Genomic DNA, 25,521 nt, shown 5'->3' with positions numbered 1-25,521 from the left:
ATTTATTTTCTCCTAAATAAAGCATGACTTTATTCATGATATATTGGTCTTTCTAATTTTTTTCAACTGAGATTTTTCTGAAATTTTAATTTGAAATTTAGAGAAAAATCTTGTGGTGTGTCCAATGCCTTTCATTCCATAGTAGAAGAAACTTTGCTACTACTAGATGAGAATGGAAAAATTTATAATAAAAAAGTATTTCCAATAAATTTGTAGTTTTGGCAATAAAACTCATATGGCTCTTGAAGTGAGATTAACCATTGGTTTTAAAGAAATAAAACCTATTACAGAGATTATGTCATGTTTAATCAAAGAGTGGAACCAATCTCTTTTAAAACCTTTATTTGAAATCCTATAAAGTCTACAATGTGGTGGAATTTTATAAAGTTTACTAGAAATAATCGAAGTCAATAAAATTGTCCTCTGGAGGGCTATTCACCTAAATTCACATATGATGACATAGTTAAAAATGTTGTTGAACACTATTTAAAACTGAATCAGACTAATTCCAAGAATGTTTTCCCTTATCCAAATTTTATTCTAAAAAATGATTATGATATTTTACAGAAACAACCATGAAATTAAGGGTTGTCTAATAAGGTGTAATTAGATTCTGAAACTTAATAACAATATTATTGTTTAAAAAGTCTATCTCAAAGAAATGACACAGTGAGTTGAAGCAACAAAGTTTTTTCGTATTTTACTTTGCTATTGCTCCAACTCAGGGTATAAATTCCTTGAGATGGTATTTTTTTAAACAAAAATATATTATCTTGAGAATCTGATTATTTTCCCTGGGGATATTAAGGATCATTGATAAGGAAACTTAAAGTTAGTTTAGTCTAATGGGTAACAGATATACTAAATACAGATGACTGCCTGTGGTTTCAAACAAAAATATAATATCTCAATTTATGGACACTAAGTTCATTTGTGATTTAAAAATATAAAACTTATATTTATTAGAAAAATTAAAGCTATGAAGACAGGAGTAGTTAACCTGGTCAGAGCATGTAAATAGCCCTACCTTAGGGAAGATAATTTATCCAGTTCCACTAACTTTCAGAATATTAATTGCTCATAAATGTTCATGAATTTATGTGTTACATTAATGGACTTATTTGAGCGTGCACAAATTATTCATTATTCAACTGCTAGTAATTATGCTGCAGATTTTTCATTCTATACTTCTGCACATTACGTCAGCTAACCAATCTGAGGCCTTGTCATTGATTCGGAATTCTGCATTTAAATATAAGGAAAGTAGTTACTATAATAATTGTAATTCACTTTTTCTTTATTTTCAAAGTGAGGAGGAATGCAAGATATGTTGGAAGATTTTTACGCAAGCAGTGATAAGTAGGAATATAATTTAAATTTTTCCTGTGTGGATAAAAATTGTTTAAAATTTATATTTTTGCACATTCAACAGCATTTACATGGTTATTATGAATGTTTAAAGGACAGGTATTGAAAAAAGCATGTTAATTTAAATATATATGGAAAAACAATCCATTGAACTACTAAGTAAGATATTTGTTATTATACATTTTACTTCCTTACATACCAAAATTGTTTCAAAATTATCCTCCTATAGAAAAAAAAAAACCTTTTATGTATAATTAAATGTTTAAACAAAAAAAGGAATTTTGGAAAGGATAAAAATAAACGTATTAGTATTTATGCTTGCTTTAATTGTATAATAGTGGATGTGAAATAAAACAAGAATTAGTCCTATTTATGACATTATTTTAATAATGTAGTCACAGAACTAATAACCTCTGATAATCTGTTAGCTTCTGTTCAGAAGAACTCTGCTGAACAGAATAGTGCTATTCTGTATCATTAAATTATACCCACATGTTCAAAAAGGTTTTGTTCTGCAGCCTTTAACACAGTGGTGTCAGCTACCATATAGCTAAGGGATATCTTTGATTAGCCTCTTCATTTTTTTTCTATCTCTGGCCTCCTGAAATACAAGCCTTGTGCCCTCTGGCCTGTTCCATTACAACCACTATTCAAGTAAAAGCAAATGCATATCATCAAGGAAACCTGTATGTAATACATGTCACTGTGTTTTAATAAAAACACTTAATATCTACAAGCCATAAAATTTTATTTCTGGACCAATCACATGTAGAACAGGTATTTATTTTGTGTTAAAATACTCTGAGGAGCATTTCTTATGTTATTCCATTATCTCCCATCTTAAAAGACCTAAAGGAATATAAGGTCCTTAATTAGAAAATTTTGTTTTTAAAATATGATGCCAGGTAGAATATGCAATACCTAGCAATTAATATTTCTTTATTTTTTACCTTCCCAATTACAAGAAAAACTCCTTGAGGGCAAAGACTTTTTCTTCTTGCTCTCTACAGTATTTCTAACACAATGGATGCAAGCAATGACTATTTCTGAATTAAATAATTAATTAATTCCATTATGCTAATATGTGCTTCTGATATTTACATGATAGTTTTACATAAACCTTTATTCTGTAAACCTTAGATTTCGTTTAGCAAGTGCTGTGGTCTGAATGTTTGTGTCCCTTCAAAATTCATATGTTGAAATCCTAAACCCAATGTGGTAGTATCAGAAGGTGAGCCCTCTGGGAGGCATTTAGGTCATGATGGTGGAGCCCTCAGGAATGGGTTTAGTGCATTTAAGAGAGATCCTGGTCCTGTCCACATGTGAGGATACAGCAAGAAGGTGTGATTATGAACCAAGAAGAGGGCTCTCACCAGAATGTGACCATGTTAGCACCTTGATCTTGGACTTTCCAGCCGCCAGAACTGTGAGAAATAAATCTGTATTGTTTTAAGCTATCCAGTCTGTGATATTTTGTTATAGCAGCCTGAATGAACTAAGACAGAAAGTATTTTCCATTTGTATATTTTCTAGATCCCAGCTGTTGAATGCAAACTATTCTTGAATTACCAGTATTTATTTGTGATTTAAATACTACACAGTATTCTCTATAACACATTTTTCTTTTTCAATACCCAAAGCAGTAAACTATAAAATGAAGATATAGTCCCTGCAAATAGTCTTGCATTGTGACAATAATCTCTGTAATTCTTCTTCTGATGTTATACTCCTTTTTTGCTTACCATTTTTGCTTGGAGGTAGAAGAAGCAGAAATTGAGATTGTTTCCACTTAACTCATCATTCCAAAATAATTGTTCAAAAGAATAACGTAGGGATCCTATCAGTTATTACTCATTGCTAATCTTATAGAATTCTGACACTTGGGAAATCAGTCAAGGATAGGTATGCAATCTCTCTCTAGCCACTGTTGATAGATTGGTCTCTGTCTCCTCCTCTTCAGTAATTTTATAATATTAGGTCATGGAACCCAGCCATCACACTGTGAGGAAGCCCAAGAAACCCTGTGGAGGGACTCACATAGCAAGGTATGGAGACCCAAGGAGGATTGCCCAACATAAGCTCCTAGTTGAGATCCAGCACAATTTACCAGCCTTGTGAGTGACTAATCTTGGAAGTGGCTATTCCAGCCCAAGTAGAGCTGTATAACTTATCACACTGATGCTACATGAAGCAGAGACAAGACATAATTCTGGGTCTGGCCCAAATTAAAGATTTGTGAATAAAATAAGATTAATGATTGTTGCTGTTGTAAGCCACTATATTTTGGAGTTATACAACAATGGATTATCAAAACACCTTTATAATATCATAATCCACTGTTGTGGTTGCTGGATTGTGGTGACATGTTAATCACCAGAGACTAGTATCACTTCAAAGCCAGTATCTATTAATTCCAATAAAGTATTTCATTCCATTTTCTCTAATGTTAAATGGCTATAAGTACTTTTAAGGAAGCTTGGGGAAAGAGTCAGAGTATAGACTACTGATTGCATTGCAGAAGAGACTAAGCTTTCCTTTTATTGAGGGATTCTGAGAATGTAAACAGACTTGCATCTGAAACACTTAAGAAGCCATAAATTCCTTCTACATCAAGTCACATTAGGTTTCTGCTCATCAGACCTAGAATTTATCCATCAAAATATGCCAAGCGATTTCTTAATAAATTGCCCATCCATCAATATACTTTATTTACTCATTTCTCATTGATTTATTGTGGTAATGAGTCCACATTATCTGTGAATGTTAAGCATCACCACCAACCTCTGTACTACTTGAATCCCAGTAATCTCATTGAAGCAAGAGCACCCAGTTTCCATGTCAATATCCCCTGCCATAATCTACTTTGAAGGCAGCCATCACAGAGCTTTCCAAGAATGCTCAACTACACATCTATCAATACCCTGATGAAGGAAGTGTCCAGCTGTACCTCTCAGACTTGTATGGTTAAGAAATGGCTGAGCAATTTAAACATTTGACATGCCCATCTCCCTAAATCTTTGGACTTCTTCCTTTACATTATTCAAGGAAGTCCTGACAATTCATCCTCATAGACTGACATCAAATATTTAGCCCAAGATTTATAGCCAAACTGGCAGAACATTAGTGCCACTCCAAGATGCTCAAGCCAATATACAATATTAATTCTGAATGAATAAATCTATATTGCATTAGTTTTTTTGTGCTCAATAACAAGCTACACAAACTCAAGGGCTTAAAGAACATGCATTTGCTAGCTCAAGTTTTCCATGGATCCTCTGGCCCCCAAGTTCTTGCAGGCTATGACTGGAGGCTGCTCAGGTTCTAGAGTCAGATGGCAGTCCCCTACCATGTGGCACTCTCCCCCTTCTCCATGGTTAGTTCATAACATGACAGTTTGCTTCTTTAAAGCCAGCAAAGAAAATCTCTCGTGTTCTGGTATGCTGACATGAATTTTCACATAATACAACCTAATCAAAGGTGACCTATCGTCATCTTTGTCATATTCTATTGTTTTAGACACAAATCACAGATGCCTCCCACATTCAAAGGGAGAGGATTTTACAAAACTGAATCACTAGGGGTCACTGTAGGGTGTGGCTGCCATAATATTTATCAGTTAAAGGTTTTCCTCTTATCTAGAGTATAAGCCCCATGAAAGAAAAAACTCTGTTGAAGAAATCAATTAATTCAGCAAAATACTAAGTCTTAACATATTATATTATGTGTGTGTTTTATATCTATTTGAACCTTAAAAATTGTAATTGTATATACACGTTTGAGGAAAACCAAAGTGTCTGATTTCCTGAGAGGAATAATGCTATTGAGTTTTGTTTCTTGTTTTTTAATCACTATATATTTATAATACATAAAACATAAGAACAAAAATGAAGATCCGATTAGATCAGCAGTTACTGGTTTCTATCAAATTTTATCTGGTATTCATTCCAACAGTATATTTCTCTCTGGCTCCTGACATATACTTGATTTCAATCCTAAAACATCACATATTTTAGCAGGAGTTTAAAATAGTTATCTTCCAGTTAGAATGCAGACAGTGATGGATGCAAGTTAGTTCCCTGGGGACCTTGTTAGAGAAAATCACTCATATGTTCAGTGAGCATTTGAACAAATGGACCTGCTGTTCTACCTAATGCTAGTGCAATTCCTTGATATATGGCCACTGTGTGTGACAATTGTTACTGTCATTTAGTTCAGATACATAACATTTCTAAACTAAAGTCATAAAAGCTGCATATTAATGCTTCTTTAAGGGGTTATCACAAATAAGACAAATAAACGAATAATTCTGGTCCAGGCAGTTGCTCAATTAAAAATAAATGCATGTCCATCATTGAGGAAATTAAAACAACATTTAATACATTTTTGTATTAAGGCATTGTGGAAAACTCCATTTGAGCATGCCTCCTGGTGGATTCTATTTTTTTAGGCAACAGGTGTTTCATTAGAGGGTTTTGCTGCTGCAGGTAGGACTGTCTAACCATCAGAGAACATGAATCTATTTATGGTTTGTGTAAAGCTGCCAACAATAACTTTAATCTGGCCTTCATGATTTAAAATAAAGCATTTAATCTGATTTCCACTAACAAAATACTTAATATTCCAGGAGATATCTTCGTGGATCAAGCCTAGAGGATGCTTAGGTGTTTAATACAAAAATTAAATATCCATGTACATTTATAACAATGCACAGTTTCCCTAATGGCATTCTTTAAATAGATTCAAATTACAGTTAATCTGATTCCAAAAGGAAAAGGTTTACCAAAATGTATTTCAAAGACTTTATCCAGCTATTTAATACCACATTCAGTATTCAAATAAGAAATCATAGAATAATCTAAGTTTTTCTACATTAATAAAAGGGAGTAACAACTAAATAAACCAGAAACTTAAATAATCCAAAAACTAACTGTGTCTGGCATTAAAGTTTGATTTATTCACTTAATTTAAATGAGTATTATTTGAATTCTAGTAATTGAGTACATTACCATAGATTGATGTCAAAGATGATGAAGAACTTGCCTTTGTATCAATTGATCAGCTATTTTTCTCTCCCAGTCAGCACATTATAGTTATTTTCACAAACATAAGACACTCCAATGGGTTCCCCTGGTTTTTAAAATCTTCTCTTACAAATGTTGGGGATTAAAATGACTCATCCAATAGATTTCAGTAACCTAAAATATTAAGAAATAAGTGTTTATGTAATAAAATTTATACATAAAATATAAAATAATCATGAGGCAACTATACAACTATGACTAATCTCATTATTTAGAATAGTAAATATACATTTTTAAACTTGAGTTTTCTAAAGTTCTAGTTTAATAAAAAAAATGATTATTCAATAGTAAAACTACTATTTGAATGTTTCAGATATATGTATATGTAATTTATGAGATTTACATATATGTAAATGTGTATGTGAGTACATAAGTATTGATATATGAATAAGTATAAAAATTACACAAATTTAAAATACATTTACATAGTATTAGTTGTGTCCTGTGGGCTTCAACTGCATTCCATTACTGTGCTCCTTCTATTACTAAGGTTTATTATAATTCTTGCTATGGTGCAATGATGTTGAGACATGTTTCTCATGGTTTATTATATTCCTTCTTTCTTATCCAACTTATATACATGTGTATGCAGAATATTTTTTTCTGACAGATTGATAGTTATAAAAATATCCCAGGAGAAGTAGACCAGGAGAACATATCTAAGCTTCATTTTTAATATAAAATGTATGACTCCTCAGGTATAATATGGATGGGTGGGGAATCAACTAAGAAAACTTAAATACTTTACATAACAAATTAGGATTTTGAAATAAACAACTGACAGCTCTGGAAGATGAGATTAGAGAACAGGTTTCTGGTTGGAAAGGAATTGACCCCAAAATATGGCTGAGGGAGGCCAGAAAGAAAGGGAGTCAGGTAGAATTTACTGCAAGAAGTTTTCAAGGAAGGCACAAGATTGAGAATAAGATTTAGCAGAACTTTTAGGGCTCATGGAAGTAAATATTCTGTTTGTTTCAATCAAATATATAGTAAGGAAAATGGTTGTCATGTAAGTTATTTAAAACACTGAAGTTACAAAATTTATATAAGATACCATAACTAATGAAATAATGCAATAAAACTCTAACCTTACCCATCTCCTTTCCAACATTCCTGAAGTAAATAATTTTAACAGCAAATAATGTTAACATGGTATATATCTATTTATATAATTTTCTATTTTTATACATATATGCACAAAATATTTTGAAATACATATTTTTAGATTATTGGTTGTTTTATAAAATATAAAGGAATCATATTTCAGGTCCACAATTGCGTATCTGGAAACCTTGGGACTAGATGTGTTTCAGGATTAAGAATTTTATTCAGATTTCAGAAGGGTGGTGTGATGCAAGTAATGATCAGGATTGGTGCAGTGTCCCTTAATCAAACACATCAATATGTCTGCAGTAAAGCATATGGAAATCTACACTAAATAAAGCAAAACAATATTAGGAAGAAACATATCAGTTCAGGCTGTGTTTCATCACCAAATGAGTTTACAACAAATTACATTGTTGGAAAAAATTCAGTTTTCAGAAATTTGTAGGGGAGAGGTTTTGAAATGCAAGTAAGACATTGTGAACCTACAGATATGTAGTCAGCTCTTCATATCTGCAGGTTCTGCATCTGCAGATACAACCAACTGCGATGAAAATTATTCACGGGAGAAAAAAATGTGAAAGTTTCAGAAAGCAAAACTTTGCACAGGCAACAATTTATATAGCACTTACATTGCATTTACAACTATTTGCATAGTATTTACGTTGTATTAGGTATTATAAATAATCTAGAAATGATTTGAAGTATGTGGGAAGATGTGCTAGGTTATGTGCAAATACTACCTCATTTTATATGAGAAATCTGAGTGTCATCGGATTTTGGTGTTTGGGAGAGTGGGGGGATTTGGGGTGGTGTTCTGGAACCAATCCCCTGGAAGGTACCAAGGGACGACAGTATTACACTGCAACTGGCTTTTCTTACCTAATACATTATGGAAAGTCCTTCAGCATGTTGAATGTAGATTTTAGAAGTTATTTGCATAGTATTAAAAAGTTTAATTAAGCATGATTTATTTAACATTTCTCCACTGATAGGCATTTACGATTTTTTTTTTTGTTTTGCTATTATAGATACAGACAAGGATGAAATGTTAGAATTAATTTTAAAATAATATTTATTTGGAAAATATTTATCTGGGTTTACATCAACAGACAAACAATTTGGGAAAGCCTGTATTTTAAGTAACTAGAAATAATTTTTTTTAAAAAAGCCTTTTTATACCTTTATTCCATCTTAAGGATTGAAATGATTTGAAACCAAGTTTTAAGTCCCTATGAAAGCAGGTTCATTTCAAGTGTACCCTTAATCCTTTGGTGATGAATTTTGGGCCCCCAGTGTATAAAATTTACCAGGATTCCCTTTTTGTTGAAGGACAAGATACTAACTTTGTCCACCCAGCCCCAATAACATTGGCAAGAAGGGAACTTCTGCCATGCTGGTGATGCTCTATTTTTTTTAATGTGTCCATTGATTATATGAGTGTTCACGTTTAGATATTTTATTTAGATGTGCAGTTGTGATTCTAACTCTTTTTGAAGGCGTGGAATACATTAAAAAATGCAAATATTTTTTATTGTTAATTAACCAAAGTTCTAAGAGGATTACATGTCTAAATTTTTTCAATTTAGTTGATATAGGATATCAATCACTATAGTTGGATTTTTGACATGGTGAGAGACGATTTGTTGTACTTAAATTGCATTTGGTGCTTTAGAATGAGCGTAAGAGGATGAGATACATATACACTGAAAAACAAATACAATTTCTTAAAACATTTTTTCTTCCAAAGTGAAGTACAGGCCGCAAGACATTTCAACTCATGACCAAATGAGTTTTTAAGCTTTCACAGGTGTCTCAATTCAAGTACAGCAAATTTCAAAATGGCTTTTGCAAGAATTTTCCTTCTATTATAAGAATTTTCCATTTTTTATTTCTTTGCCCCACATCTCAGCAGAACAAAGTTGAGTTTATATAGAAATAGGTAGTTTTCAGTTCATTCTCTGATTATAATATACAACTATTTTCTAGTATTTCCACTAAGACATTAACTAAAGGAGATCCTGCTGACTATAATAAACAAGCAGTTATTTAATTTTTAATGGTAAAATTGGAAATCCTTATAATGATGGAATAATGCCCTCAGTGCTTACCATTTCCAGTGAATCACCTGGTCCAGTGCATTGAGATTTTTAGAAGTACATATTAAAACACATTGTACCAATTTAGTATATTAGCTTTCTTAATGAGGTGAGGGTGATTGTAAAAATTAAATAGCAACCTTTTTAGAAGAGGAAAACATTTATTTTAAATAATTCTCTATAACCATATTAATTAAATCATCATTACATGACAAAGATATTTCATCAAGTTTTAATAGCTTTCTATTTTACACAAAGATTTATAAATTCCTGAGTGGATAATAATTTTGAGAAGGTTCAACTCTAAAACTCAGCGAATTAAAACAAATCATCTCCTTGTTTGTCTGTGTTACTCTCTTAGGTAATGCCAATTTATGGTGAAATGCAAATATATGACCTATAAAAGAAATCACCATTGCTAAGTCTCAAATGATATGATAAAGTAACTTAAAATTTAAATGTTACATTAATATAACTGAAAAAACTTTAAAACACTTTTGAAATATTTGGCAATCTCCTTGTTCAACATTGTTGAATAAATGGTATTAATCCCTCAAGAGGAAAGTAACTACTTACAACCACCTAAACACATTTGAGTCTCAAAGTTGATTTGTCTGAGTCCCTAGAGAGTCAAGGGCCTTAAAAACTAGACTTGGTTACTTAAAGGAACTTAGAATCTTTCTGCTAGAAGAGTTAAGAGAGTGGACGCAAGAAAGCAGTCATCAATCTTCCCATTCTCTGTGCTTAGTGGATTGAAACATGATAGGAAAGAGAGAGAGAAAAATCCCAGATGACATCAATAAAAGTCAAAAAATAAAAAATAAAAATCATGCTCTGTCGCCACCTCTTAAGACTCTGGGACATAGATTACAGTGTTTGATAGACCAACTTTATCTAGGAAAAGCAGGGTAAAATTGATAATTTCATCAATTAAAGCACTTCATGTCTCAGGCAGACCAATTCCAGTAAAATACAAAAAGTCCCAGAATTTCCCAGTCTCTCTCCAGTCCTGGATACAGAATATCACCGAGATGTAAGAATCAATGAACCTGCCATGGGGTTTCTGTGGTAAGAAGAGGGTGATCACACAGCATAGGTTATGAGATATACAGTCTAGACTGGGATCAAATGGAGGATGTGACTGAAATTGAGAGGATTAGTAGTGATTCCATTAGCTTCAGGCGAGTACTCCATCGGGTCATATCAGACCGAAGAGACCACCAGGGCTTGGTAGTGCTAAAAAGACTGGACATGAATTATACTAGCCTCAGACTTTTAGTAACAGAGTCAGTGAGGGACTCACTGCCCAATCAGTGAAATGAGTTAGACTCAACAGGAAGACAGTGTTAAGTAAACAAACAAACAAGCATCCACATAAGCACAGATCACCCAAATGCACTATAGAAATTTATCCTTTTTTTCACCATTCATTTAGTTTTTATATTTTATGCATGTCATCATTTAGAGTTTACTCATGTACTTTCAGTAAATAGTAATTATTTAATTGCTTATTGAAAAATACACTTCATGTATAATTTTCACATATGGATGGAGCATTGATTTCGCAGCTTGTGTCTAATTGCATAAAAAAACAAACAATGTGTCAGGTTTATATCATTAATAGATACACAATCATGTTAGACACTTTTGCTCTAAGAAATCCTTTTTGCAACATGTCCAAAAATGATTGTAAATATACTAACCATTCAGATATACAATGTGCCAAATTCTTGTTTGAATTTAAATAGCATATTTATGAGAATTCTCCAAAAAAGCTAAACTGCACATATGTTTAAATTAATTTTTATAAATGTCATTAACTATAACCAATGATTAAATTATTTATTCCTTCATTCATATAAATTATGAAGACATGGTTTTTAATGTTGGGAAGGAATTCTCTGCATTTCTCTCATTTCTGAACATCTTACAGTAAGATATACTGACAACTTTTTGTTCTGGACTATCATTTCAAGGATATTTGTATAGCAAACATCCTTGGAAGATAGAGATAGTGCTTCCATATAGAACAGAGAGCAGGTTTGTTTGTGTGTTGTAAAATGAAGAAAACATCTCTCTTCGAGACAAATATTGGGAAGGTGTGGTTGTGATCCATTATGAAAAGCTGGTTTTCTAAGCTTAAAGTTTCTCAGCTGGGACATAAAAGCACTGCTTGAACAGTATCCTTCTATGTCCACCTGTATCACCCTCATGGGAGCCCCCTGGGGAGCCAGGGCAAACATGAAGTTCATACAGCAGGTAGTGCAACAAGTAATAAAGTTCTTTGACTCAGAATTCTCATCTCTTCTGCCTGCATCTATGAAATACAGCAGGCTAACTAATAAGTCTGCAAGATACAATCTCAGATACTTCACAGTTCTTGACACTGTGGCTAGGCACTAGGAATACAGATAAAGAAATAATGAAAGGACCTTTCAAGAGTTGAAAAATAAAAAGACTTGGAGAATGTCAAGCAAGATTGAATAACTCATTTGAAGGAAATAAGATGGGAGATTTTCCCTACCACATATTAATACTTATTATAATCAAAACACTGATTGTCTTGCCTAACATTTGTCTCATGCACTAACATTCACCTAAACTCCGTGTTTAGTTTTGTTTAGCACAATAATTGCTCAGTCTAGTCTTTATAGAAACTTTACATCTTGTTTTCAAACATTCTTTTAATCTAAATGAGTCAATTCTCTCATTTTGAATTTGCTATTAAGATGAAAGGGGAGAAGGAATGAAACAGGAGAAGACAAAAATGTAAATTTTTCAAGATTGTCATTGTAGCATAGCTGGATAGATAATTATCTTTTCTAAATCTAGCTTCTGCAGAACTTCTGTGTCAGTTTAATAGCCTTGTTTTTAACTTTAGTGAAAGTGGTAATGCTCTTTCCCAATCTGTGCTATTTAATGTTTTAGAAATGCACACAATTATATGAAGAAAAGAATGTAATCCATTTGTTGAGAAACAAGTATGTACACGATGTTAAATTTCTGTCCGTTATTTTTTTAATTTTTACATAATTGAGATAATAAAACATATGATATAGATTGACATCATTTTATGTAAGCAAAAAATCATTTCTACCTCATTTAAAATGTTATAAGCATCATTTTTAATCGCTATATAATATTATTGCAATAGTACATTTCACAGTATGTTTAATGATTGTTAATTCTTGAAATTTATGTTTTCATTGTTATATATAATACTACAATGAATGCCTATATGATGTTATATCTTTTAAATATGTTATTAAAACTATCACAAGTAGGATAATTACTGGATTAAAGGGTGAAAACCTATTTGAGCCTTCTGATACACATTGCTAAATTGTTTTCAAAGAAGCTCTAATAATTTACAATGCTCCAAATATTTTATAGACATACTTATTTAAATTTATAACATCTAACATTGGATATTCTTTTATTATAAAAGATCTTTCAAGTATATAAATAAAAATGCATCTCCCAGTTTTATAATTTATTTCTCTCATCAGTGAGCTTGCTGTATTACAAATATGTGTTGACAGTTTTCATATTCTTTTGTACATTTTTCAGTTTACTCTAGTTATTTAGAGTCTGAGTATGGAGTCAAATAGATGTAGGCTTTATGCAGCTACTTACTAATTATGTCACCTTAGGCAACTTACTTAACTTTCATAAACCTCATCTATATAATGGGGGCATAAGGGAGGATGGTTTGTAATATTGAAGTTACGGAGTTTTTTGAAAACTGCCAACTGTCCTCCTCAGTCTCCCATCACCAGAAGAGTTAGACATAGAATTGGAAAGGCAAGGACATATCCTGAACCAAACTGCCTCCTTGTACTTTGTTTCCAAGCGTTAGAAGTGAAGGGTAAAAGAGGAGTTCAGTCACTGTTCCCACTTCAGGTCTCCAAACTAGAACTTAAACCTGTCCTTGGAGTGGGGAGAAAATAAGATGCAAATCATCTAGTGTGAGATTTTGTGTTTAAACTCAACTGAGGCTTAATAACTAAGTGAACAGAAATCAGTGAAATCTGCCTAAGATCTCATTGAGGATTCTGAAAAGGAGCTATGCAGAATATTTAAGGTAATTTTTTATAAAGTATACATTATTTAGAATGTATTTCCTACTGAATTTATATTGCTCAATACATCAGTTTTATGTTTAATGTTCTAAAAGAAGTTTCCAGTATAGAACTAATGCTAAACAAATTCCCTTGTTTGATATGGTGTTATAAGTGTTGTATGTATATATATACATATAACACCTTTAGTCAGTTTGGTGATTCATAGATTTTTAGAAATGTGTCCCAATCTAAGTTGTCTAATGTGCTAACATAAATTTGTTAATATTCCTTATATTTCTTTTAATTCATGTTGAATCAGTATTTGTTACACTGGCAACCCAAACCCAGGTTCCAAAGTCTGTATGAGTTTCCTATTGCTACTGTAATAAATTACCATAATTTAGTGGCTTAAAACAATATACCTCTAGAAGTCAGAATTCCTAAAATCAAGGTGTCAGCAGGGCTGTACTCCCTCTGGAGGCTTAAAAGTGTACCTGTTTACTTGCATTTTTTCCAGCTCCTAGAGGTTACCTGCATTCCTTGGTTTTTGAACCCTTCCCCCAGGTTCAAGGCCAGCAGCACAGCACCTTCACTATCTCTTTCTCTCACTTCTACTTCTGTCATTACGTCTCCTTCTCTAACTCTGACCCTCCTTCCTTACTTTTAGTAGGACTCTTTTGATTATGTAAGGCCATGTAGATAATCCAGTGTAATCGTCCCATCTCAAGGTCCTTAAATTAATCACATCTGTAAGGTGTCTTTTGTTATTCACAGGTAGCAGAGATTGGCATACGGTCAACTTTGGAGGGCTATTATTCTTTCCAGAAATAACTTGTCTCCACCACTTGTGAAGTCTGTCTCCCCACAATGTGCATCTACTAATGACTCTACTCAGCTTTATTTTTCTTTTTTCTTGGCTTCCTTGGGGCCACTTCTGCATCCTCATTGCTTAATTGTCAAATGCTGGTGAAAGATTTTGTTCAAATACCTTGAGCATATAAGGCTTCCAATCTCTAGTGATAGATCTGAGCAAATTGAGGCTGGAGAACTAGTCAGAGACAAAACTCTCCTGTATTTAGGTATAGAAGCCAAATAAGAAATTTAGGTTCCAATACAGATGACAATGAGAAGTGATAAAGAACTTTAAACATAGAGATATATGATCATATTTTCATTGTGGAAAAAATATTGTGGATGATGTGAGGAAGAGATAACTGCAAAAATAAGAGCAAGTGTAGCTATGCCCCTTAGCAGACTGTTTCTGTTGTTTGAGAAGAGGGAATGGAAGCCTGAAGTAGAGGCTAGTGGCAGTGCAAATGGAGAAAGTGGAGAATTATAAAATACAATTGAAACATCAATAGGACCTACAGATTTTAGATTTTAGATTATAGATTGTTCTATAGGAGAAAAGGTCAAAGGCAAGTCAAAGATTATTCCTAACTTTGTGACTTATAAAACCTGGTAGCCATTCACTGAGAAATAGGAAGGTAGAGAATCATCAAAATTGGGGATGAGAAAAAGGCCATAGATTGCTTTTGTACATATTTTGTATCTTTTTTTTTTAATGTAGAAATTTGGGGCTAAAGATCAGAGAACAAGTTAGTCCACTGATTTGAATTTGTGAGGCTTTCACGTATGAGTGGTAAACAATTCCAAAGACTCATACGAGAATGGTATGGAACTGAGTACTGAGTTAGAGGAGAGCATTCCCTATTACTTCAGTAGAAACTTGGATATTTAATGAGTGGAGGAAGATAGGTTTCAAAGAAGATTCATAAAAAATATTAAGAGAAGTTAAATAAAAACCAGGAAGCTGTGTGTGATAGACAGAATCATAGTAGGCCCCATGATCTCTGCCCCAGTGTTATTTTTGTGATTAAGGGTCACCATATGGCAAAAGTAATGGATGAGACTCCCTTGTTTAGATTATCTTACATACCAAAATGGAAAGGGTTTTTCAGATATAATAAAGGTTATTATTAATCTGTTAGTTCTATGTTAGTCAAAAGGGAGATTACCCTGGGTGGTCTGGGCATAATCTGCTGAGTTCTCCAAAAGGGAGCCATTCAACAGGTGGCCTCAAAAAAGCATAGATAACTAGTAAGGACCTACTGTATAGTGCAGGGAACACTACTCAATACTCTGTAATGGCCTATATCGGAGAAGAATCTAAAAGAGAGTGTATATATGTATATGTATAACTGATTCACTTTGCTCTACAGCAGAAACTAACACAACACTGTAAATCAAATATACTCCAATAAAAATTGAAAACAAACAAATGAACAAACAAACTAACAACCAAGCAGCCATATAGTGAATTGCTTATGGAAAAGGGCAGCCTTTAGGAGCTAAGGGCCTCAGTCTTACAACCAAAAAGAAGTGAATTCTGCCAACAACTAGGAAGCTTATTTAGAGTTTCAAAGAGGACCTTGAGCTCCAGATGATGATACAATCTGGTCTATACCTTGACCAACTGCAGCCTTTTGAGATCCTCAGCAGAGGACCCAGCTAAATCCTGTCCAGTCTCCTGACCTACAGAAACTGTGAGGTAAGAAGTGTATGTTGTCTTAAGCTGCTAAATTTGCAATAATTTGTTATGCAGCATAGAGAGCATAGCAATGTTCATAGCAACATTATTTACAATTGCCAAGATGTGGAGGCAAACTAAGGTTCCATCAATAGACGAATGGATATAGAAGATGTGAGATACATATATATGTGTAGACACACACACACACACACACACACACACACTGGAATATTACTCAGCCATAAAAAAGAATGAATTTTGCCATTTGCAGCAACATGGATGGACTTGGAGGGCATTATGCTAAGGGTAATTTCAGACAGAGAAAGACCAATATCACTTATATGTGTCTATCACTTATATATGGAATCTAAAAAATACAACAAACTAGTGAATAAAACAAAAAAAAAGCAGACTCACAGATATAGAGAACAAACTAGTGGTTACCAGTGGGGAGAAGTGGGGAGGGGCAAGATACTGGTAGGGGATTACAAAAATGGGTTATTATGGGATTATATGAAATGATGCATGTGAAATTTTTGAACACTGTAAAGCACTATACAATTTAAAGAATCTTTCATTCAATGAAAAAAATAAATTAAAAAAAGAAAACACATACTTGTAGTATCACCAAAGCATATTTAAATAAAAGTGATTAATAGTTTTGCAAATTACTAAGACAACAAAGATGATTGAGGTTGACAAATAATCCTCGTTTGGTTATGCAAAGAGCACTGGTAAATTTAGCCGATCCGACAGATTATGGGGGTACAAAGTAGGTTGAAGTGGCTCCAGGAGGGAGTGGAAGAAGAATTAATGGTAAATATGAAGTAAACTTGTGGAGAAGTTTCCCTGTGGAAAAAAGGTCAGGTCTAAGGAGATTGCTAACAGGGAATGTGAATTGGAGAGAGATGATTTGTTTTAGGCTTGTCAATATGTTTTGGGTATTTTTTTTTAAACAGAAGAGACTTGGAAATTTTTAAAGGCTCTTTAAAGATTTAATTGAGGAGTGACTGAGGAAAAGTGAAGTGATCCCCACAATAGCTTCACTTTCGTCTTAAATCTTTTCTTATTAGAGCTTATATTGTCAGTGATTATTCATTTAACTATAGCCTCTGAGAATAAAATTTAAAAATATAAAATAAGCTTCTATTTCTCTTATAGGAAAGTGTGTTGTTTATATAGCTTTGCCTTTTATACTCTTATAGGAACCCAATTTGGTTTAAATGTCTATCATGATGAATTAAGTTTTTAATCTTTATTTGTAACTATTTACAACTGATGATATCAAAAAATGATACATTGCTGTGTCCAGGCTGACGCGAAATATATTTTTAGAAATTCAAATATTTTAATCAATGCATAACACATTTTTTTCTCTCAGCTGTAAGTGACTTTGATAAAGGAAAAGTACCTTACCTGAAGCAATTACTTACCTTTGAAAATAGAAATGCATAAAGTATAATTCCTAAGGAATTTATCATATTTTCAATAGCAGGCATTTGGGCATTAGTAACATGACCAGGCAATTACCTATATATTAAGGGTTATTTAAGGCATTATGAGATTAGAATACATTTTTTACACTGAACCTATAGGCCTCAAGTATTTAAATTCCACATATATTGAGAAATGTAGTTAGGAGCCTTCAAGCTTAATTTTCCTTCGGTAATTATTTCTACAAAAAACAATCATTTGCATGACAGGAGTTTTTGTATCCTGTAATGCATGGTGATTTGTAATAATTCAGAAATTTATAGTTGTCATAAGAAAAAAATATGATACTTGGTATTTTTATTACAATAAAGAGCTATAGAAGAATTAAAAAGAGAAAGAATTAAAAAGGGAAAGAATTTCTATAAGTTTATCTTTTCAAAGAGATATTAGGGGAAAGAAAGTGAATGATCTTTATAAATGTGTGCTAATATACATGCACATTAAGTAACTAGAGAAAACTTTGTGAAATAAACTGTTACTTAAAACAAAAAGTTTTAAATAAATTTGAAAAATACATAAAGTTGATGTGTGAGCTTACAAGGTACTGGGATAGAAAAGACAATGACTATTGCTTTAATGTTTTTTTCATAAAAATTTCAGGCTTCGCATAATGTCACCAGAAATGTGACATGTTCCTTCTGCCTAATTAATTGTTAGGTGTCATGTATCTTGCTTATTAAAAAATTTTAGTGTTTTCCATATCAGCAGAATATGAAAATAGTTATGCTTCGCTGCACTGATTAATGTTATGTGCCATGAACTATGAAAAGATGGTTAGAACATACCCTTATCATGATTTTTGCTCAAATAGGAAATGCTATAAAATCAGACCCAACAAGGGACATGTCATAGTTTGATGTCATTAATATTTGGACAAATGTAAGCAAGAATGTTCTTGGAACTGAGTGAAGATGTTTATTCCACACAGATGGTATAGCTTACTTCAGCTTGTGGGGCTTCCAAAGACATGTTCCTAAGTTACTTTTTTTCTTTTTTTAAAAAAATAAAATGAATGTTGAGGGGTACCTCAAGGTCTGTGAGATCTAGAATCAGAATGACCTATACATGATTATTAATACTTTTCTAACACACACACATACGTCAATTGGTCGAGCTGGTTTCTGCAGATTGCAGATCTATCCAATATCAGGCTCCAGTATGAGGGTTAATTATAGTTTACTATGACTCCTAGAAATAAGGAAATATTTTAAATCCAAGCAATTACAATACATGAGTGACAGCAGACCTGACATTAGAAATATAGAATATGATTTAAAAATTTTAGAACTGCTTATAGCAAAACTTCAGTTACTAGTAATAAAATAAGGCAAAAAGTTTGCAATTTGTTAATTGATCTAGTGAACTTACCTTTTGTTTGTCAATATAAATACCAGATGCTCTGGTGCGTTTAGTCAATATACTTATTTTCAGTGTTTGAAGTTAAAAAAAAATTTTCTTATAGTTAACTCGCTGCTTACAGCTTCATGGTGAAGGTGTGTACTCAGCCAGGCTGCCTGGGAATGAGTCACAATTCTTACCAGCTGGTGACCTTGAATCAGAGACTTAAACTCCCACTGTCTCAGTTTTTCAAGTGTTAAATTGGAGATGATAGTATATAATCCACAGGGTTGCTGTGAGTATTGAGTACTTTACTACAGGTGAAGTGCGTAGAACTGAGCCTGGCAGATACTAAGTGCCTTATAAATATTAGCTCTAAATATTAAGGCTGGTGAAAGTATTTATTCCCTTCCTTAGCCCATACAACTTCTGGAATGCTTTATCTACATTCTAATTATCTAAATAGCTTCTATACCATGGTCATAGAGGCGTAAGTTAAAGAAATTTAATAAGTGCCTAGTATATACTAGATTCAGATTTGAGCAGTGAAAAGCTTATCAAAACTATTAGTGTTTTTGGAGCCACAAATTATGATTTCCCTGTATCTATCTATATTAACCATGTGGAGCTTTACTTCAGAGGAATGGTTCAAAACTATTTAGTAGGTGTTTTAGCGGTACATGTTCACATTTTTTAAAAAAATTTAAGCGTATGAATGCTATTCAAAATTAATTGAAAAAACAACTAGCCAAATTAATAAAATAGTAAATATATAAAAATTCTATAAGAATATTTATTGCTCCTTGCTGGTAAAGCTAAATTAATAAAGAACACAATTTTGTGCAATTCCATTTTGCCTCAAGTACAGGTTTTTAAGTAAAGGTTCTCATTTGTACCCTTTCTGAATACAAACTCCTTGTTTATATTCAGAAATACAATACAAACACCTTGTTTATGGTTAAACAGCCATATCGAAGGCATTTACTGGAAGTATTTGGAGAAAGAAGGTATTTTTTTTCCTGCCATAACTAAGCTGGAGCTCTTGGTTACAATGTGAAGAGGACTTGTTTCAAAATAAAACCACTTTAAAGGAAAGCAGGGCTGAATGTTGCGGAGATTAAAAGGGAAAGTTTTCTGATGTCATCCTTCACGTGGATCTGTCCATGTCAAAGGTTAGAGTGCATCTTTTCAGTTAGGTAACCTTTATAGTTATGTAAACAAATTAATTTCTCTTGAGTTTTAGCCAGTTTAAGTAAGGTCTCTAAAACTGACAATCAAATTAATCTTAATATATATATTTATATGTATGCTTTTTCTTTTCTTTTTGTAGTATGGTACAATACACATAACAAAGAATTTATCATCTTAATCATTTTTAATTATACAGTTGAACTAAATACATTCATATTGTTGTGAAACTATTACCACCATCCATCCCCATAACTCTCTTCATCTTGTAAAACTGAAGTTCTATACCTATTAAAATTTCTTTGTATACAAAAACAGATATTCCAGAAAACATTAAAATCTCAATTAAGAAAGTTCAGACTGCATGTTAATTACATGGACAAATCAATATAACATACTTTTTCTCCTTTCTTTAAAAAAAAGTCTATTATAATTTAAATAATAAAACAAATTCAATACATTTTCCATATTTTGTAACTTCTTTCCTTACTTAGGAAAGTATCTGAGGTGAATTTTCTTATAAAAACTGCAGAAGAAATTAGTTGGAAACTCAGAGAAATACGTTTTATTAACTCCTATAAACCTAATCAGAATTAAATGTCATAAGTTAATCATTCACAATTAAAATATCTTTTAAAAATAGATATAAAATAGGGCCACCAGCAATGCTCATACAGTAATATTCATGCTTTCTTGAACCTTTAAACATTTTTTCCAGAACCTCATATTTTGCTTCAAATAGAAATTCTTAGTTTTCCATATATCATATCTGAAGGTGAATGGGTTCTAAACCTTCATTCTAAAAGCAAACCCTCCTACACTGTTGGTGGGAATGTAAATTGATGCAGTCACTATGGAAAACAGTATGGAGGTTCCTTTAAAAAACTAAAAATCGAGTTACCATATGATCCAGCAATCCCACTACTGGGCATACATCTGGAAAACTCTAATTGAAAAGATATGTGTGCTCCAATGTTCATAGCAGCAGTATTTACAATATCCAAGGCATGGAAGCAACCTAAATGTCCATAAATAGATGAATGGATAAAGAAAATGTGGTGTATATATACAAAGGAATATTACTCAGCCAAAAAAAGAATGAAATAATGCCATTTGAAGCAACATGGATGGACCTAGAGATTATCATACTAAGTTAATTAAATCAGAGAAAGACATATCATATTGATAACGCTTATATGTGGAATCTACAAAAATGATACAAATGAACTAACTTATAGAACAGAAATAGACCCACAGACATAGAAAACAAATGTATGGTTACCAAAGGGGAAAGAGAGGGGAGGGATAAATTAGGAGGTTGGGATTAACAGTTGCACACTACTATATATAATAAGTAAATCTTACATATAGTAATAAATTAAAAGGACCTACTGTATAGCACAGGGAACTATACTCTATCTTATAATAAGCTATAATGGAAAATATATATATGTATAATTGAATCACTTTGCTGTATACCTGAAACATTGTAAATCAACTATACTTCAATTTAAAAAAAAAGGAAGGGGCTTCCCTGGTGGCGCAGTGGTTGAGAATCTGCCTGCCAATGCAGGGGACACGGGTTCGAGCCCTGGTCTGGGAAGATCCCACATGCCGCGGAGCAACTAGGCCCGTGAGCCACAGCTGCTGAGCCTGCGCGTCTGGAGCCCGTGCTCCGCAACAAGAGAGGCCGCGACAGTGAAAGGCCCGCGCACTGCAATGAAGAGTGGCCCCCACTTGCCACAACTAGAGAAAGCCCTCGCACAGAAACGAAGACCCAACACAGCTAAAAATAAATTAATTAATTAATTTAAAAAAAAAGTCCACTTCTCTCTAAAAGTGTATAGAAATATGCAATTAAAGAAAATTTAAAAAAAAAATAAAAAATAAAAAAAAGGAAAAGAAAAAAAAACTAAAATAAATAAATAAAATCTTCATTCTGATTGAAGTTTCATGGTGACATGGACATTAAACACGTACATGAGATATGCAACTGTAAATATAAAATTTTATATTTATCAAATCAAATAGAATAAAGAGAAAAAATTTTAAAGAATGATCCACATCATGTCACTGTAGGTTATTATAAAACTAAATATTTAGGTCAAAATTTCATAGATAGCAAGTGATAAGGCAAGCTGAATTTTAAAAAAGGTAAGGACTAAAAATATAAAACTATGAAAAAATTTGGCATATTTATTGGGGAAATTTAATTAATTCTTTTCATGTTTTGGATTTGGTCTATACTTCACACCTTGGCCAGCAGCACTCAGGGAGTGAGGTACAGAGTGCTGAGTTGGGAGATTAGAGCTTTGGAGATACTTTTCTGGCACAGTAACTGCTGGCGGCAGTTTAGTCAGTAGATCTAGACAAAGAAAGTACTTGTTTGATTCTACAGAGGCATTAGAAATAATGAGTAGCTCCTCTTACTCCAGGTGGAAAGCAGAGTTCTAACAAAATTTTCTTTGAAGACTTGGATTGTTCTGGCCCACTTCTTTTTCCCTCACATTGTGAACAGGATGTATTTCTTTGATTGATGTTCTGCTTGGCAAAGTGATTTGATTAGTCCTCTATAATACAACCGGATGTCATTTGAGCAGAAATCTTAAAGATGTTTGCACAGCTGTGTTTGTTTCTGGAACTTGGGTGATCTGCCATGAGAATAGCATGCCCCAGGAGCTGCGCTCCCTTAAGCCTGGGCTACAAAATGGAACAGATGTGAACTCAATCTGCAGCTTTAAAGGAAGCAAAACCAGGCTGCAGTCAGAAGCACAGCCATCTACCCACTAAATTGACTGAACTACAGTCACCCATCCTGTGGAACTTGCATGGGCTAAATGTTTACTGTTGTAAGTCACTGAGATTTGAGGAGGCTTTTTAAATAGCAGTATTGTGAGAAGAAGCGACTTATACAGATATTAGGACTAAAATACGTAGCATTGGCTTTGGATTGACAACAGATGGAAAGGAAACTCTCATAGGTAAAATGATTTATCTCATTTATTGAGAATAATAGCAGGTTGCAAACTGAGGTGGGGTTTCTCTGATACAATCTTGGGGCAGAATTTTTTTCCCCAGAAAATGTGTTTTTATTCTTAAGTTCTTCAACTGATTTGATGAGACCCACCCACATTATGGAGGGTAATCTCTTACTTCTAAGCAAGGGATTGTAAATATTAATCACATCTATTAAAGATCTTCATGGCAAAATCTAGACTAGTGTTTGACCAAATGATTAGACCAAACACTCACTATAGCCTAGCCAAGTTGATGCATAAAATTTTACCATCACAGTAGCCATAACTAAAGAAAGATAGAGATATGTCTTGAAAAGGACTTTGGTTATGATTTTCTGTACATGGAGTTGACTGGGATGAAAAGTGTTTTAATTTTCAAAATTAATTCTACACATAAATTGAACAAAGGAGAATGGCCATGTGATAGTATCAATTATTTGTAGAAATAAAGTTGTTCAATAAAATTAGTTGCCCATTTTATGTAAAATACTTTCAGTTCATTAAAATGTGTTTTAGGTTTTTGATACTGGCTTGCAGTTTTCCTTCTTCCAATATGCTTTTCAGCTTTTGGTATGATTTGGCTGACAACAAAGTGAGTTAATGGTGTTGTCACTATTTCTCACTTTATGGAAGAATTTTTGTAATTTTAAAATGTAAATTTGTAAATTTTTGTCAGAGTACTCTGTTGAAGCCATAAGTGACTGTAGTTTTCATTGTGGAAAGGGTTTGCTTGAAGCCTTCAAATTACTGAATAGTTAAATAAATATACAGATTTTCTATTTAATTTTGTTTCAGTTCTTTAAGTTGTATTTTTCTGGTAATTTGCCTATGAAATTTAAATGTTCACTTTTTGACGGTATGCTGTTCATAATATTAATTTGTTGCCATTTGATTGCCTGAAGGATTATAATGATGTCCTCTTTTTTCCTGGCAATGATTATTGCATCTTCATTTTTAAAATTTTTGTTAATATTACCAAAGAGTTAAAATTTCAATAGTCTTTACAGAAAAACCATTTTGTCTTTGATGATTATATCTGTTTTATGTTTGTTTTTTATTTCATTAATTTATCTTGTTATCTTTATTTTTCTTTCTTCTACCTTCTGTGGGGTACTACCTTTTTCTAGTTTCTAGAAATATACCCATAGGTTTTGGTGTTGTACCTTTCTTCTATTATAATATACTTATGGCTATAAATTTCTCTCTGAAATGGCTTAATTTGCTTAACACAGTTTTGGTTTGTAGTATTTTCCTTATCACCCAGTCCAAGCTGTGTTCTTATTTCCAGGGTGTTTTCTTCACTGGCCTATGAGAATTTATATTAAATATTATTTATATTATATATTAAAGTATGTATTCTATATTAGTTTGTAAACATATGGGTATTTTGTAGATATGTTTTACTTATGAATTTCTAACTTTATTTGACTGTGAAGCAGTTGTTCCTTTTTGCTTTGTCTAAAAAGTGTATTACTGAAAGCATAAATATTGAGAATTTTTATATATTCTTGGAGAATATATTGTATTATCATTATGTGACCTCCTTATTTATCTCCAGTAATGCTCTTTGGCTAAAAGCCTTTCTTATCAGTTATTAATAGAGCCATACTAGTTGTTTTGTTGTAGTTATTATGTCATTTTGTGTTTACTTGATTTACCAGTTATCTTTTGCTGTACAACGCTTTTTTCCAAATCTTAGTGGCTTAAAACGACAATAATCATTTACTATTTCTTACAGTTTCTGCAAGGGAGCAGTTTAGCTGGATATATCTGACTTGAGCATCTCTCAAAAGGGTGCAATCAAGATGTTAGCTGATACTACAGTTATCTGAAAGTTTGACTGTGGCTGGAGAATTTTTTTCACAATTGATTCTCTAACATGGTTGGAATGCTGAGCTGATTCTTGTTGGGGTGGGGGACCTGAATTTCTGCTCAAGTTTGCCTTTCTCCAGATTGCTTAAGTGTGCTCATGACATGAAGGCTGCCTTCCTTCACAGAGAGCAATGTGGAATCTCAATGTATTTCATGATCTAGACTCTGACACACTGACATTGCCTCAGAATTCTGCAGATGTACAGATCAGCTCTATGCAGCATGGTAATGCACTACACAATTCTGTGAGTACCAGGAGGTGAGAACCATTAGGGACTATCTCACAGGTGGTCTACCATACATGGTCTATCTTGTTCCATTAGTCTACTTCCAAACTTTCTATGTCCTTACATTTTATAGAAA

Source organism: Balaenoptera acutorostrata, chromosome 5, assembly GCF_949987535.1.
Source record: "Balaenoptera acutorostrata chromosome 5, mBalAcu1.1, whole genome shotgun sequence".
Lineage (NCBI taxonomy): Eukaryota > Metazoa > Chordata > Mammalia > Artiodactyla > Balaenopteridae > Balaenoptera > Balaenoptera acutorostrata.
The sequence above is the reverse complement of the archived record's forward strand: the minus strand, read 5'-3'. Positions refer to the sequence as shown.